This window comes from Buteo buteo, chromosome 1 (assembly GCF_964188355.1).
Source record: "Buteo buteo chromosome 1, bButBut1.hap1.1, whole genome shotgun sequence".
NCBI classification, from domain to species: domain Eukaryota; kingdom Metazoa; phylum Chordata; class Aves; order Accipitriformes; family Accipitridae; genus Buteo; species Buteo buteo.
Window position 1 is genome coordinate 18,109,875 of NC_134171.1, and position 16,290 is coordinate 18,126,164.

The following is a 16,290-nucleotide window of genomic DNA, read 5'->3' on the forward strand; positions in this document are numbered from 1 at the left end:
TGTCAGAGCAATTGTGAGCCTGAAGTAAAATGTAGAAACCTGGGGAAGACTATAATTCTTATGTCTACATACACGAAGAGAAGCTATTACTTTTGGTTACTTTTTGTTTTTTAGATAGTTGACTTAGAATGTGCTCTAGCACTACATTTTTCTGAAACTCAGGGATGCTTAGGCTATTTGATTGGTTTTGTTCATATTGGATAGAGCATAAGTATTTAATTTTTATACCACATATATATATCTGTAGCTGCTGAATTTACCGATGAAATGTTCTAGCTCCACCAAGGTAAGCGAAGTTAGATTACTTTAGAATTACTCTTTGGTTACGTCATACCTGTGTTCTAAATTATAGATTAACTTGCATGTTTCACTTTTTTTTTTTTTCCCCCCAAAGAGATTTCAATAACTGGGTGAAGCCAGGTAGGCTTACACTACAGCAATGGGAAAAGGAAAAAAAAAAGGAAAAAAAATTATAGCAAAGCCAAATACAGCAAGTTTTACCTTCCTGTCCTCTTTTGATATTACTAAAGAGACAGTAGTTATTTAAGTAAATACTCTCCTCACAGCTGAGCTTTTTCTCTTGTTGCAACAATGCCATGTGGTAATCCTGAACAGATGAGACCACATCTTCTGTTTGTAACTGAGGTATTAACTGCCGAGCAGAGAGAGTTGAAGAAGTATGGGATGATCTAATTCAGATGATTGTTGACTACTGGAAGTTGTTCAAGTGTCTTTGTACACCTAATTTAATAGACCTAATTTGACATACTAAAAATTAATTTCTGTATGAGAAACATGCCAATCTGGAACCAGAGAGTTTGGTCTATAAAGGTATGACAATACTGATACTGATTTTTTTTTTTTAATTGCCTGGTAGAGGAGAAAAATGATGTGGTAGCTGAATGGTGTCCCAACCAAGCTGACTGCAGTTGTGTTGTTGATAACAGCCTGCACTCTGAGCGGGCTGGGTCTATGCATTCACTTCTTACAAACCACAGAAAAATGATCCAATTTTTTCTTCTGACAACTGATTAACTTTAGGATATCCATAGTTCAGTTTTCCATCCCCATTCCTCTCACATATACTCTTTCAGAGAAAAATATGTTGGCCTATTTTTGGGGAATAAAAACTCCTAGCAGGTTTTGTATTACATCTAGACTGGAAGCCAGTTAAACAGCATTCAAGCTTGATTTGCCATAACTGTCTTGGAAAATTAAGAGACTCCAATTAGGTCACATAATTTTGAGACAGCCCTTTGCGTGCTGATAAGTGATTTTCTTTGTTGTTGGTTCTTTAAAGCAAAACAAAACCTTTCACCCATCTGATGCTGACTATTCAGCAAGTCAGATGGAATAAGCTCAAGGGTTACAGAGGAGCAGGGCTGTACTTACGACCTGCCAGGCTGGAGATCAGTATATATGGCAAGAAAGCTCAGGAAAATCCTATGACAGCTACTTCGGACATATCAGCCTAAGGACCTTTCTTAGGAATGAATTTCCTCTTATTTTTCTCTACTTTTGTGGAATTAAGCCAGTTTCTAATTAAGATTCTTAGCCACATACCTCTATCCAATAACTCATAAGTTCTTTTTTGACAATAACAATGTGTGTTATTTATCAGACTGTACATCACTGCACATATTGCAGATGACATGAATTTTTAAGATAACTTTATTTAAGAAGAATTAAAAAGCAATTATTGTTAATGTTCACCTTGTCTAAAAGTACATTAAAAGCAGACAAAGTATTTTCAGACATACTATATTATATAATTTGTTACACATTCATTCTCTTTCAATATTGCAGCACATACTATTACTTATTTACTCAACAGCACTTTTCCATTATAGCTTTAGAAACTTGTTCTGAAGCGCCAAAGACAGCTAATAGGCATTAATTTAAACTTAGATGAAGTTTTTAGCATTCCTTTGCATTTTGCTTTTTTATCTTCTTCGTGCTTTGAAATAGCCATGGCATGTGTATATACCCATGGAAACTGGCCAGGGAAACAGTGCTCTTACTCAGGCCAGGGTTCCGATTTAGACTCACAAGTGTTAGCTGGAAGCTTGTAAACATTTCTCACTGTTTCTTGGCCATAAATGGTGGGAAATCTCTTGAGATTAGTGTTTCTTATGAGGTGACTGCCAGTTTGGTCTGAAATCCTGTTAGTATGATTCTTCTCACATGATTGCTGTCATGTTCAAAGTAGAGAAGGGAGCACAGATCCCTTCTAGTCATAGCCATGGAAATACATCAGTTCAACAGTCCCTTGCTGACATTTGGAACAGTTGGGTAGGAGGTTCCATTTGCCCCATCTCTGATTTAGGCTAAATGAAATCAGTTGAAAATGTGCTTGATCTCTAGAAACAGGAAAATTGATACACAATACTTTTTTTTTTCTTCCTGGTTGTGTGTGGGAAAAAGAAAAGCATGACCCTAACTGTGGTAATTTATAGATGCTGTATGGTAAAGGCAATATTGTACTTGCTACTGTTTGGGCAAATGTTCTTAAAATTAGACATCACTCCTCTTTCTGAGTAAATGGTGGCTGCCTAAGTGCAAAATATGATTGCCATATTGAGACTACACAACTGGGAACAGAAAGGGCAGCAAGATTAATGAGATTTAGAGCTTGTTTATACTACCTAACTACTCTAACTCACATTCCATAATAAAAGAAAGAGGTGTTGAAAGACCAAAGCTAGTTCTTTCTGCCTGGAGTGTCCTGAGGTTGGTATAGCACTTCACTTAAGAACAAAAACCAAATGTTACCAAACAAAATCAGAGGCTGTGACAAAGTCTGTATTTTTCCATTCAATATACATTTTGCTGAGGTTCCATTTTTCCCCCCTTTTCTTATAAATTTTCAATTCCCATTTACTGTGAGTAAATTAGAGAGATGATTTCTCTTTTACAGTCCATGACAGTATAACAACTGTTCCAGTTTTATAGCTCCATGTCCCTGAGGAGCCTTGGAGCTGAGCATTTATATTGCTTAACAGCGGGGTTTGGATAACATGAGACAACATACTATCACTAGGATCACACTGACTTATCCTTAAGGAAATATAATGAAAGTCTTGGCTGAGGTACTCATAGTTGCCTTGCTATAATGTAGTTGTTTTTCAATGAGACGATTAACCTAATAGTTTAAACCTGAATTGAATGATTTAAAATTATTTACAACTTTGTTTTCTGTTTGCATATAATATATGTATATTATATATAATAGTACCTGTATGTATGCAAATTCTTTTAAAACAAAAATTATTCCATTCTTTAACAGCACTGCACTCAAGAGGTATTTTATAACACACACTTGAAAAAAATCTCCATTTCTCTTACTTTAAGAAGCTGTTCTCTTAAGAGCAAGTGTAAGGAAGTCTTGACTCCTGATTAAATATTTATGTGTGTCTGGCCAGTAGGTCATGTTCTATAATAGCTTTTATAACTTGGTTATTAAATTGCAATTCAGCAATCAAACATTTTTGCAGTACACCATTGGTATTCATGGCAGCAAATAATAAATTCTTAATAAATGAGACCTATTGTATAGGCTTATGACACTGTCAAGAAGATTGGGGGGCTCAGAGGAGAAAGCCTTGGCCTTTGACATATTTATGTTTCAAGTCCAAACTGAAACATAAAATGAAGCAAACATTCTAGTCTATGCACAGATCCTTCATAGTGGATAATTGCACCATCAAAGCATATAAATTTTTGCATGAGTTAGAAATGTGAAAGATTCCCTACTGAAGGAAACACAATTTTTTACATCTCTTTTTAGCAATATATTTTTAGTTTAGAATTGAAAAAGCACATCAACATTTTTTCCCCAGTGAATTCATGTTGTGGTAAGTTTGAAATAATCAGTGTGTCTATTCTTTTCCTTAGAGATAATCATATGGCATCAGTTCTGAGTTAAAAGCATTTATCTTTAAATCCCTAAAAGGTTCAGAAACAATACATTTAATGCATACATTAGCTCTCAAAGCTGCAATATCAGTGAGTGGGAGCTTGCTTAATGCTCATAATTCCCTTCTGAGTGAATGCAAGTTGCAGAAAATGGGCACTCCAAAGTGGTTTCCTCCGCACCTTGCGAGGATCAGCCCCCTAAAAAAGCATTTTCATAGCACTGAGCTGAGGACAACACTGGTAAAAATTCTTGCACATTCCTAACATTCACTCTTTCAGTGCCATGGCAGACTGATTAGCAGAACACTGCTTTAAAGTGAGCCATCAATCAGTGTGATTGTTTCTTAGACCGACTCTCAGTTTATTAGTGAGCTAAGGAAGTATGTGGTGTAATGACAGATGTACTATTCTGTATATTTTTTTTCGTGAAGATCAGTTAATACGTTTGACAAGCAAGGCCTTTTGGAAACTGTTGAACCAAGAGTTCTCAGAAGAGCTATTGTCAAACTTTAGAGGCGTGCATATATATACAGAAATAGCATCTTCTCCCTTCTAAAAATACTCGATCCACAAGGCTATTGCATAGGTATATTCAGAGTAATAGTTAACTAATGAAAAACAAAGTTTTCAGTATTCCTCGCCTATGACCCAGAGCCTGGACTGAGAGATTCTCTCCTTGTTCATGTATCAGCAGGAGTAGCATCCCAGTTTTAACCATGTAGCCAGACAGCAGAGTCTTATGTGTATCTGAAAGCTGAATAAGAGAGAAAAAACAGCTTCACCTTTATAATTATATAGAGTTTGTTTGGGCAGGTAAACTAGGAAGATATGGAAATGTTCATGTAACCAGAAGCATGGAAATATAGGAAGCTTTTTTTTTTAGGCTAATAAGTAATTTTAAAATTTTAAACAGTATAATTGCATATGTTATAATTTCTTTTTATTTGTATTCAGACATTGTCAGCAAAATGGTGGATCTTTAAAGTTGTTATGGATGTTCTCTAACACGCTTATCACTGAAATAAAAAAATTAAACATTTATTTCAATGAAACGTATCTGGAAAGAAACAAAACAATTCCTTCTCAAAATAAAAGTGCCATTCCTTGAATTCCTGTGGTGATTAGTATTGTTTAAAAAGCTGATTAAGCACAGAGACAGACTGGATTAAAATGCACAACACATGATCAGGAATGTATGCTGCATATTTTAGAATAGTATGTTCAGGCATAATGGTGACTTACAGTGAGTTCCTAATAGTCTGACACTGCAATACATGAAACAGGCTTTGACAATGGACAGGGCTAAGAGAGTTGAATGCTCCATCAAATGACCTAGATGTATATGTTACCTGTGTCTTTATTTTTTCAATAAATGACTGAGAGAGTGCTACCAAGAAAACTTCCACAGATTTTTTTAATTATGAGAAATAGCCTAAAAAATTTTCCTCTCCTCCAATACCTGAATGTGTTTTTAAACTGTTATTCAGCAGCTGTGAGACAATGTTTAAATTATACCTTAGGGAATGAAAGCTTATTTTCACATCTTTACTTCTTAAATTTATATGTAAGGTAAAAAGCCAATAGTATTCCCAGAAACTATGGGCAAACAAATGATTTATTTTTGTGTTTTCTTCTGTTCCTTTTTTTCCCCACTTGGTTACTTCCTCATTGCTTAATGATAATTCCGGGACTGGAAGTGGCCTCAGAAGGACTTTAGTTCAACCTCTTGCTCAAAAAGGGGTCAACTATGAGATCAAACCAGGTTGCTCAGCATTTTATCCATCTGGGTATTGAAAACTCCCAAGATGGAGATGATACCAGCTCTCTGGGAAACCTTCTCACCTGCTGGACTGCCCTCACTGGGGAAAAGCTTTTGCTGATATCCAGCCAGAACCTCTTGCTTCAGCTTGTTGCCATCCTCCTGCCAGACACCAACATAAAGGTCCTGGCTAGGTTTTCTCAATAAGCTCCTCAAACGTATTGAAAGGCTGCTATTATGTCCCCATTAAGCTTTCTGAGAAAAAAAAGTGCAGGAAAATGTGATCTTCACAGTCTATTGATTTGTTGCTGTGGCAAATGAGTGGTTTGGACCACTTAAAGAATTCACCATCAAAGGTATTAGCAAAATGATTTAATAGGAATTTATAAAAGTGTGACTTCACGAAGTTCCGTGACAAGGTTCACTCTATTACTTATGAAGCGTACAAAGGAAAATCAAGTTAGAATCAAACTAGAATGATTTATACAGAGACTGAAAACACCAAAGTGTGAGGGATAAACATACAAAGAAAGATTGAGTTAGATTTCATTTTTCATGATTTGTACAAATATCAGAGGTTCAGAAACATAGGGGAGACCCTACAATGAAAAAGAACTGTTTAGGGTAGTCCAATGGGATATAACTGAGAGTGATGTGATACACTATGCAAAGAAAAAATTTAGGCTGACAATTAGCTCAATTTCTTGAATAATTTAAATCTACTCTAGATACACTAGTCAAGAACATCCTGTAGGCCTGCAGTAAAATGAACATGACTGAATAAAACATTTATGCATCTCTTTCTTTCTGCTTATTTTATCACCATCCCGAGATGTATGGCAATATTCAGATACAGTGAAGGTATCAAAATATGTACATTAAAAAATAAAGTTCTCAACAGAAAAATTAGCCAACTATCCTGCAAATCTTTTGTAAGATGGAGGCTTTCTCAAGTATTGAGAAATTGACTTGGAGGCTTCTGAAGTCTTGTGTAGACTGGTTGCTTATACAGACAGTCTTGATGGCAATCTTTTTTTATTTGCCTCTGGCAGCAAAGTCTTATCACTTAGGTAAGTTAGCATAGTGTTTCATCTAAGGTATTGTCTCAGTAAGCAGGGTTGGATAAAGGCTTAAAGGCTGAGAAGCAAAACAAATACTCTTTTCAGAGAAAAAGCTATTTTTTGTTTAAAGATACCTCGGATGAAAAAAACAGTTGAAGTGCAACAATATGTTATTAACTACAAACTTGCTGTTTGCAGGGCAGGTTTTTTTGCTTTCGGTTTCTGGGTTCATTGCCAAATGGAGGTGAACACATGTATTTTATTTACTGGTGTATATTTTTGTTCACTGGGGCCTGACTGAATCTTATTAAGTTGATGATAAGAATTCCGTTGACCTGAATAGCTTTTAGACCAAGCCATAGAAAATCTAGGAAACAAGATTGATATTGTAGGGTTTCTTTACTAAATAGTCAGTAGAATATCTTTTCCTCTGCGAAGTACCTGGATAGGGTTATGATTCAGTTCTTGGTGTTTTACTGATGATGGAAAATGGCCTAGCTGATTATGTATTGCTGGAATTTCTTGTTGATTTTAAAAAGAACAGAGAGAAAGAAAACAGTGCCAACTTTTGCAGGATTCCTGAAATTTTAACAAGAGATAATCCTACAGTGTTGGAAGAAAACATATATATATTATAAGCACAAGAGAACTTATTCTTTCATTAATTGAATAAAAACCCCTATCTTCTTTCATATGAAAAGTGTGAGAAATACATTTTATAAACTAATATATATATACTAGTAGTGCTGACTCATGAGGTCTTCACTCCTTCTTGCAATACACGTAATTAGCTCCTTATTGGAACAGCTTTATCTTCTAGACTGATCAATGCAATCTATAGGTATAGGTCCATCTCGGTCCTTCTACATGAGAAACCTTCTATACTAGGTGTTAAGTATAGAGAAACTGAGAAGATTGGCATCTCATGCCACTTGCAGCTTGGAATGGGACAACAATGCTCCCTTGCAAATTCTCGCTGACTCAGAGGTGCAAGGGAGCCTGTGTTAGATGGTGAAACGAAAGCCTGAAACTGCTTACAATGCAATAGCACTCTGCACTCATTCACTCTCCCACTATCAAAATATCTCTTAATATTCAGCTGTTGTACTCAGTGTCTGAATAGAAAGCACAGAGAAGCATCTCCCAGCAGAGGTGTTATATGACCAGCAGGGCAGGAAGCTTTTGTTCCTGCACCTGCCTGCTGCTGTCTCAGCTCCTATTTCATTTGAATTCCTTCCTTGGGAATGCTACAGGTCAGTGGCCAGGGTGGGCTTGGACCAGATCAGCCCTGCCATCCTGGTAAGGAGCTGCACCTTCTGGTTTCTTTTGCTTACTTCCAGGGCTGTCACAAAGTCAAGGGCAAATTCTCAAGGGGATACTGATAATAAGGGTGAAAAATCACAGAAGTTGGACAGGTCTCTTGTCTTAGAGATGGATAAGGCATGTGGGAATAAGTACAGTGGAACTTTTAGGAACAAAACTGAGAAAGAGGAAGAACAAGAGGAGTGCAAGATTTTGGGGTGAGAAGAGTCAAGTGAGAATAAGAATTTTTAAGAGAAGAGAGAAAATATGGTAAGATTGGGGTAAAGAACACAAGAGATTGGAAAAGAAGTGGTGGAAAGATAGAAACAGAAAGGCTCTTCCATTATCTTATTACCTCCTCATTAAAATATTCTGAGACTCATTGCTGTTATTAAACCTTATCTTTGGTGAATAATTATTTTTTCCTGTTCATAAACTCATGTCTATGTCTACCAGGAGATGGTGACCACCTCCTTCGTCTTCTTCTAAGGTCATCACTATAGGAGGCAGAAAGAGAAGTTTGAGAGACAAACACATTTTATGGGAAATTTAATATTCTGGAAGGCTAATGCAGAGAAAGGGAAGATATTGTTTATGCAAGTCTGTTTGCAAAATAGAAGTCATTTTGGGACTCATTAGGGATCCCAGGAAAACGTGACATTTTATTACTCCAGCAAAGCTTCTTCCTCTCACCAGATTTCACCAACTTTCTAGCCAAAAATTGTTCTATAGCTTCTGAAATGTCTAATCTCAAAATAATAATAAATTTAAAAAAAGAAAAAAAAAAAAAGCCTGACGCTCTCTCATATACTTAAAATTCCTTCAATGTTTCTTGGACATGATTTGAAAAATCAGTCTACTGCATTCCAAACAGCAATAGACTACTAACAAAAAGCTTATTTCAGAGATTCTTTTAATTAAGCTCTTCATTTAGCAGATATATTTAATGCTGTGTTTGTTGTTTTGTTTGTTGGACTTGCATTTCATGCATTAGGGATGATTTAGGAGCAAAATAAGTTAAAGTGCACTGAATGTCAGAGCACATGTGTGTTCATGCAAACAACAGAACTTGGAAATCAAACTTGTCTTGGAAATGATTTCATTTCTCATATATAAAGGGATAATAGCATAGATTTAGTAAGGCCATATTTCTGCAATGTTTTGTCCAGTTCTGGTGTCCAGACTTCAAAAGGCTGTTGCAGAATTGGAAATGTTTCAGCATACACTTGGAAGAAATATTTGTCTTCTCTAAAGCTGCCTAACATTAGAAACTAGAAAAACCCATAAAACTTCCCCTTCCCCCAAAGCAGTTGATGGGAAATATTGATATGAAGATTTTTCTGGGCTAATTTTGTTTAGTTCCCATCTACAGGGTTATTCTGTTATGGTTTAAATTGGACAGTTACATGCTATTTTTTTCCCCTCAAAATTGTCTGACTCACTGTACAGGCTAATTAGTGCTTACTTCATGCACACAGAAATATTTTGCTTTTTCCACATTGTGGCTTTACAGTATGATTATTGCATGCTATTCAAACCCTATAGTCAAAGTTGAATTAATGGACATTAATGGCAGGCATTTCTGTTTAACTCATCACAGTAGTGTATGAGTACTTGACAAAGCTAATTTAATTTCACAACCCTGTAAAACCAGAAGTGGATGGTACCATACCCTTTTAAATACATGAATGAAGCCTCAAAGATATATTGTGGTTCAAGTTGTCCAGTGTCCTGAAGTTCTTAGGATGTTGGTGTTTACATATAACATTGTTTGTTCAAATACTGCTCTCATTGTCTTTGGTTGTGTTGGGAAATATTAAGCATTTCTGCACTTGGGCTCCACAGCTTCAGAAAATGAGGACTATACAGTTAGCAAGCACTTGTGAAACGATTCCACCCTTGGAGATATTCAAAACCCAACTGGACATGGGCCTGAACAACTTGCTCTAGATGACCTTGCTTGAGAAAGAAGGTTGGACTAGATGATCTCCAGAGGTTCCTGGCAACCCCAACTATTCTGTGATCCTACGATTCATCTTAGCCATGAGACTCTGGCTTCAATTCCTCAGACCCTCACCTCATCTAGGGATAGAGCATAATCCAGCAAACTCCTACAGTGTGAAGCAAGAAGCCAGACTTTTCACGCAGTGAAACTTCATTCATTTTCTTACATCATTTTTCAGGAAAGCCTGAACTTTCCCTAAAATTTTGATCCTGACTCAAACATATGCTATACAAAATGGGTAACTTTTGGCAAAGACAGAAGTAAGCATAACCAGGGTCTTATGAGTGAAAAAGATCTAATTGCCTTAAAGGTATCAGACAGTCCTAGCACTCTCTGTGTAACAAGAACGTTTGACAGCATCTACATGAGGACAAGATTTCTGTCCTTAGAGACCCTTTAACAGAGAGAAAACATAATGAGAGCCAGGAGACAGAAACTAGATGAAAAAAAATGCCCAAGCTGGAGATAAGGTGCATATTTTAGTAAACGTAACTTTAAGAAGATTTGCTTGCATTTACTTGCATTTTCAAGTCAAGTTTTGATGTTTTAAATATATACACTCTAAGCTGACCAGAAATTGTGCTTGATGTAAGCTTCATGGAGTGAAAGTTATGGCCTGTGCTATTCAGAAGGTCAAATTAAATTATTATCATGATCTTGCCTGGCCTTAAATTCTGTGTTTATGAAGATATCTCTCTAGAGAATTTCCAAGTCACGACTTAAACCTGCAATTAATATCACTTTAAGGAAAACTGTTACACTGGCTTTGATTTCCTTAAGACTCATGAGAGATAAGAGGTTAAACAATGACAGCAGCACTATTCTTAAGTCTCAGCCATAGCCTCAGGTTCTTGGACAACCTCCAAATACCACTCATATTAGATAAAATGACCCTGGCCATTGCTTAGGTTGTTTCAACTTTCTGAAGTTCCACTCAGTTTATACTAACAAGAAGTTTAGTCCTGTTACAGATAAATCAGGATGATGACTTAAATATCAATATGATAGGACAACATTTCTCACCAGTGTAATTTTTTTTCCATCCTGAGTATCTGTAATTCCTTTTAAAATAAAAAGAAAGGAAATAAAAAGGGCAGTTTTAGGTGACAAAGGCTGGGATTTTCTATTGTTTCAGCATAGATACTATTTGTCAGGGTAACAGTTCCTACTTAGAAATAGTGATTTGTTTTTCTTCTTTGATTTTCTCTTTGCTGTGATATTATGGTCCACTACTCAGTGACTCAGTAAACTAATTCCGAGTTTGCTCTTGCTCTACCTTCACTGTACATCTGAAGAATATTTATTTTGAATAAAATTGTCTTCACTCTTGGTTTCTCATTAGGAGAAAACAAAGATAAGCTCAGGAAGGCTAATCAATCAAAGAAACACTTTTCATCCTAATGAGTAGTATAGTCCAAACCTCATAATGAGAGAGGCAAAGATTAGAGTAGGATGTACAAGTAATCTGCTGTGGCTCAGTTGCAACCCAATCCCAACAAGCGTGCTGTACACATTTGAACAAGAGCAAGTCTTTCCAAATTAACTAAATTTAATGTTACCTGGAAAGATCCATAGATTGTCTTAGTGGCAAGGACAACCTGATCAATCACCATGACAGATGGATGTGTCATGCACAGGCCATTGCTTTGGGATGAAATCCTTTATATTCATTAGTCCTCTCAGGTGAGTTACAACTATCTGATAATTTTTAAACACTGATACTATTATTAAAGGACTTAATAAGTACGGTAGAAATAAGAGGCTTGATGCTGTGATTAAGAGACTGAAGCACAAAATGAAAGTCCCACCTAGCAGTTCCATAGACCAGCTGCGCTTGGTTTTAATTAAAAAGAAATTGACTTTCACTGAGATATTCAGGGTGATATTATTATTTTTACTAAGATTCAAATTAAATTGCACTATTAGCAGGTTAAGATAAATTCAAATCTGTTTGAATTTTTTTCTCTTTGTTCATGTATGTGCTGATTAGTCTTGTTTTAAGTCCTGTCCAGTGTCTGAAGGTCTGAATCTTGGTTCTAGTGGTATATGATAAACCGTGATCTTTGCAGACACTCATTTAATAAAAAAAGTACTAAATATAAGGGGAAAAAACCCATACTCCTGAATGGACAGTATTTCTGCAGGTATTAGGAGTATCTAGCTGTAAGTGTTAACCATTTCTAAATTTGAAAAAAACCCTTCCAGATCTTTATTTTATTACATCAACCTATTATACATATATGCATTTCTTTTATACATACACATACACTTTAGTCATACAAATTACATATTCTTAAGTAAAACACACTTATATTAAGCACATTTTGGGGGCTGTATTTGAAGACATTGATTCAGATTAATTCATATGCCTCACAAATATTTAAGCAATGCTTTTTCACTTCCCCAGTTTCGTGTCATGTTCGTCATCCTCCCCATCTCTTCAGATCTCTCTTCTGCATGATTCCCTGTTGGTTACACCATCATTTGCTATATTTCAATTTCACTTTCAGTGAGTTCCTTGAAGAAAAAACATACATATTCTTCTGTTTTAGAAACAGTGCATCCCGGAACTGCAGGGTCCAGAATCTGGAATGGTATGTGCAGAATAAACTAAAGGAAAAAAAAAGATATTTTTAGTACTAAAGAGAAGAACCGCTAAAAATGCAATTCTTTTGGTCACATATTACTGCAAGTGGCTAACAGACTAACCACTCTCAAACTCATAGAAATTGTAAGCATTTATACCACTTGTCCAATTTTGAGATTCTACCTCATGTTGCGGACCACTTAATATTGCCTCATCTGCTGTCTTGCAGGACAGTTCTGCCATATGCTTACATTCACATTTAGGACCAAGTCTTAAACACACTGTCAATTACTATTAGCCACACTTTCTCCCAACTATATTGTGTCTTTATAGATCTTGTAACAACTGTGGGTTTTGTCTTTCTGAGGCAGTTCCCATGAAGGAATCAATTTTGTGTTTCTTTTCATTGTAATAACTTCAAAACATATCTTTCTCTTATATGTATCCATAGTTTTTCTGATCTGTAGTATACTAGGTGGATCACAGTCTTTGTGGTCTACTAGATAAACAAATAATAAAGAAGTATAAACACAGCTAGCTGTGCAGGAAATAAGATTCTGCTGGGCAGCATAGGAAAGTTGGACCCCATGGGTCTAAAAAGACCAAGGCTGGCCAGGATGGTCAGCCTGGCCAAGATGGTCAGCCTGGCTGCCTGCCTGGTTTCCTGATCATTTCAGTGAAATTGCTGCATTCCCACAGAACATTGATTCTCAGCATTTGGCACTGCAGAAGGGAAAAGCATTTTTTTAAAAAACGTCACCCCACTTTAACCAGCAATATGTGGATAACAGGCCTTTTGTGACATATTTGTCTCTAAATCTTTTTTATTGGCCAATAATTTTAATTTCAAGATAGAGTGGAACAGAGATTAGAGCATGGGAAATTTAAAGCTAAATAAAAACTCTAAAAAGCTAGAATAGCATTTCTTGAATCTCAGCATTAGTTAAAATACTAGCAAAGTAAGACAATTGTATTAATTTAGTATAAAAGCTGATCATTGAGTGCATCAGAGATCTCTTAGAAAACCTTTAATTTTCTACTGCTACTCATCAAGGGAATTTCCTCATTACCTGTCCTGTGTTGTTAGACTGAAATATCCAATTTTGTGCTCCACTGCTAGTTTCTGAGCTATTTTCTTTCACTCCCTGTTTTCTCTCATTATTTTGTACAGTCTTTAATTCATTTTTATATTTAAGATTATATGGCTGCAGGGTACTCCTCTCTTCTACGCCTTTGGTTGCATTTAACGCAACATTCATCTGCATTGTCCATATATTAGTCTATCTTTACTGCTTGGTAGCCTGTTTACCCCTGAGAATATATTAACTGATCTGACAACTATTTCCTTCTGACATTAAGCATCCTGATGTTTTTTTCCCTTTTCAATCTCAATTTATTTCTAATTATAAACCTTAATTAGATCACGGTTCCTCCTGCTTAGGTACTTTTTTCATTTGCTACATCTCTAATTGCTTTCTGTTGTACTTAAAGGGAGTGAATTTTTTTCTCTTTCGGCTTCTCTAGAAAATAATACCTCACAAAGTTCAGAATACTATCAAAAGAGAGGCTAATAAATCCTGGTTTTCCTCGTTAGGTATTTGGTTTTAGCCTCAAAATGTGTGATATTAAAAACCACGTATCTCGATCCATCAACAGCTCTTCATCCAAATGCGTTGCCAGCTCTGATGAGGAGTGGGCCGTTTGGAGAGTGCTCCTGCCATGTGAACCAGAGATGTGGATTGGGCTTGTTCAGTTAGAAATGGGGGAGGTGGGAGAAGGAACTTAAGCATCTCTTTATGTTATTGGCTCCGTATCACATAGATGATGCTTATTATTTCTTCAACATGGCCAGTGTCCAAAGCTGTGCAAGCTGTGTGATGAGAGCGGCGAGAGACCACGCTCGCCATGGGGGTGTGCGCTGGGTGTCGGCTCTGTCCGGCTGTTGGGAGCAGGGCCGGGGGCTGCCGGCACCTCTGTGTGGAGAGGCCGGGGCTGCCCTGGGCCAGATGCAGCCGGTTCCAGCCGGCTCCAGCCAACCCACCGCAGGGCACAGCTCACCTCATCGGCCAACCTAGTGGTGCCTCTGGGAAAAGGTATTTCAGAAAAGATGAAACACTGCATGGCAGTGAGGAGTGAGGAACGAACTGTGAGGAACAGCCCTGTGAGCGCTGAGGTCAGAGAAGGAGGGCAGGAGCAGAGATTCCCCTGCAGCCCACGGAGAGACCGTGGTGGAGCAGATATCCGCACTGCAGCTCATGGAGGACCCCGCCCCAGAGCAGGAGGGTATTTCCTGAAGAAATTGCAGCCCATGGGAGGGACCCTGCTCTGGAGCAGAGAAAAAGTATGAGGAGGAAAGAACAGCAGAGAGGAACCATTACAGACTGACCACAACCCCCCCATTCCCCATCCTCTTGTGCCTGTCAGGGCAGGAGGGAGGTTGAAGAGTCAGGGGTCAAGGTGTGTATTTGAGTCTGGGAAAAAGGGATGGGCGGGGGAAGGTATTTTAGGTTTTGTCTTTGTTTCCCACTACCCAAATCTATTTTAATTGGCAATAAACTAAATTAATTTTCCCCAAGACAAGTCTGGTTTGCCAATTTGATAATTTGATGGTAATTGATAAGTGAGCTTCCTGTCTTTATCCCAACCCGTGAGCTTTTCCATCTTGTGTTCTCCCCCTGTCCTGTTGAGGAGTGGGGCTGAGAGAGCAGCTAGGTGGGTGTCTGGCAGCCAGCCAAGGTCAACCCATCACAAGGTGTTGGTTCTCACCTAGGGACTGAAGATTGATGTACTTACATTAAAATATGTACTGAAATATAGTAACCAAAACCATAATTTAATATATGTCTGTCATTACCCTCCTTTTAATCCTTTGGATATCCAGAGACGAGCAATCTTTGGATAAGACCCATTGTTAGTGAGAATAATAACTCTACTGTGCTTAGTTTTACCTAAAACCATTTTACACAGTAACACTTACACAAACAAATAATAAAATTAACGCAGCACCATCACATCTGGGAAAACAGAGTTTTGTTACAGAGTTGTGCAGACAGAAAAATTGAGACAGTGTTTACAGACATACATTGAAAAGCAAGTTTCTGAAAATAAAAAGATGAGACCATGGGCTATGGCATCAGAGAAGAGCAGCTTTGTGTGAAGAAACTAAAAATTTTAAAATATGGGTAAGTAACATGGCCTAGAATTTTCATGCTTTAAGATCTAAATGCTTATCACTGTCTTCTAGTTTAACATACATTTTCATTGGGGAGGCAGTGGTGGAAAGGAATGAACACGCTGTTTTGCTAATCTTGTAGAATATTTTGAAGATGTTCTGAAGATTTCAAGTGTTCTCCATACACAATCTTTTGCAACATCTCTGTTTTCTTCAGTTCTTTATTCAAAACTGTATTCCTTAGTGTAAATACTAGAAGGCATTGTATGGTCTTCTTCACCTCAATATGCCATCCTGTTTTATCTGTGTCCTTTCTCTTGTTTATTATCTTGAAGAGCCTTTTGTTATTTTCTAATTAGGTAGATCCAGGTTCATAGAGACCAAGTCACATTAAATGCTTGATGCTAAAACCATAAAGAACATTCAGAGGTTAAAAAAAGAAAAACAAATGAAAGCAAAAAGGGTGCACCTTAGAAACTCCCACCTGGT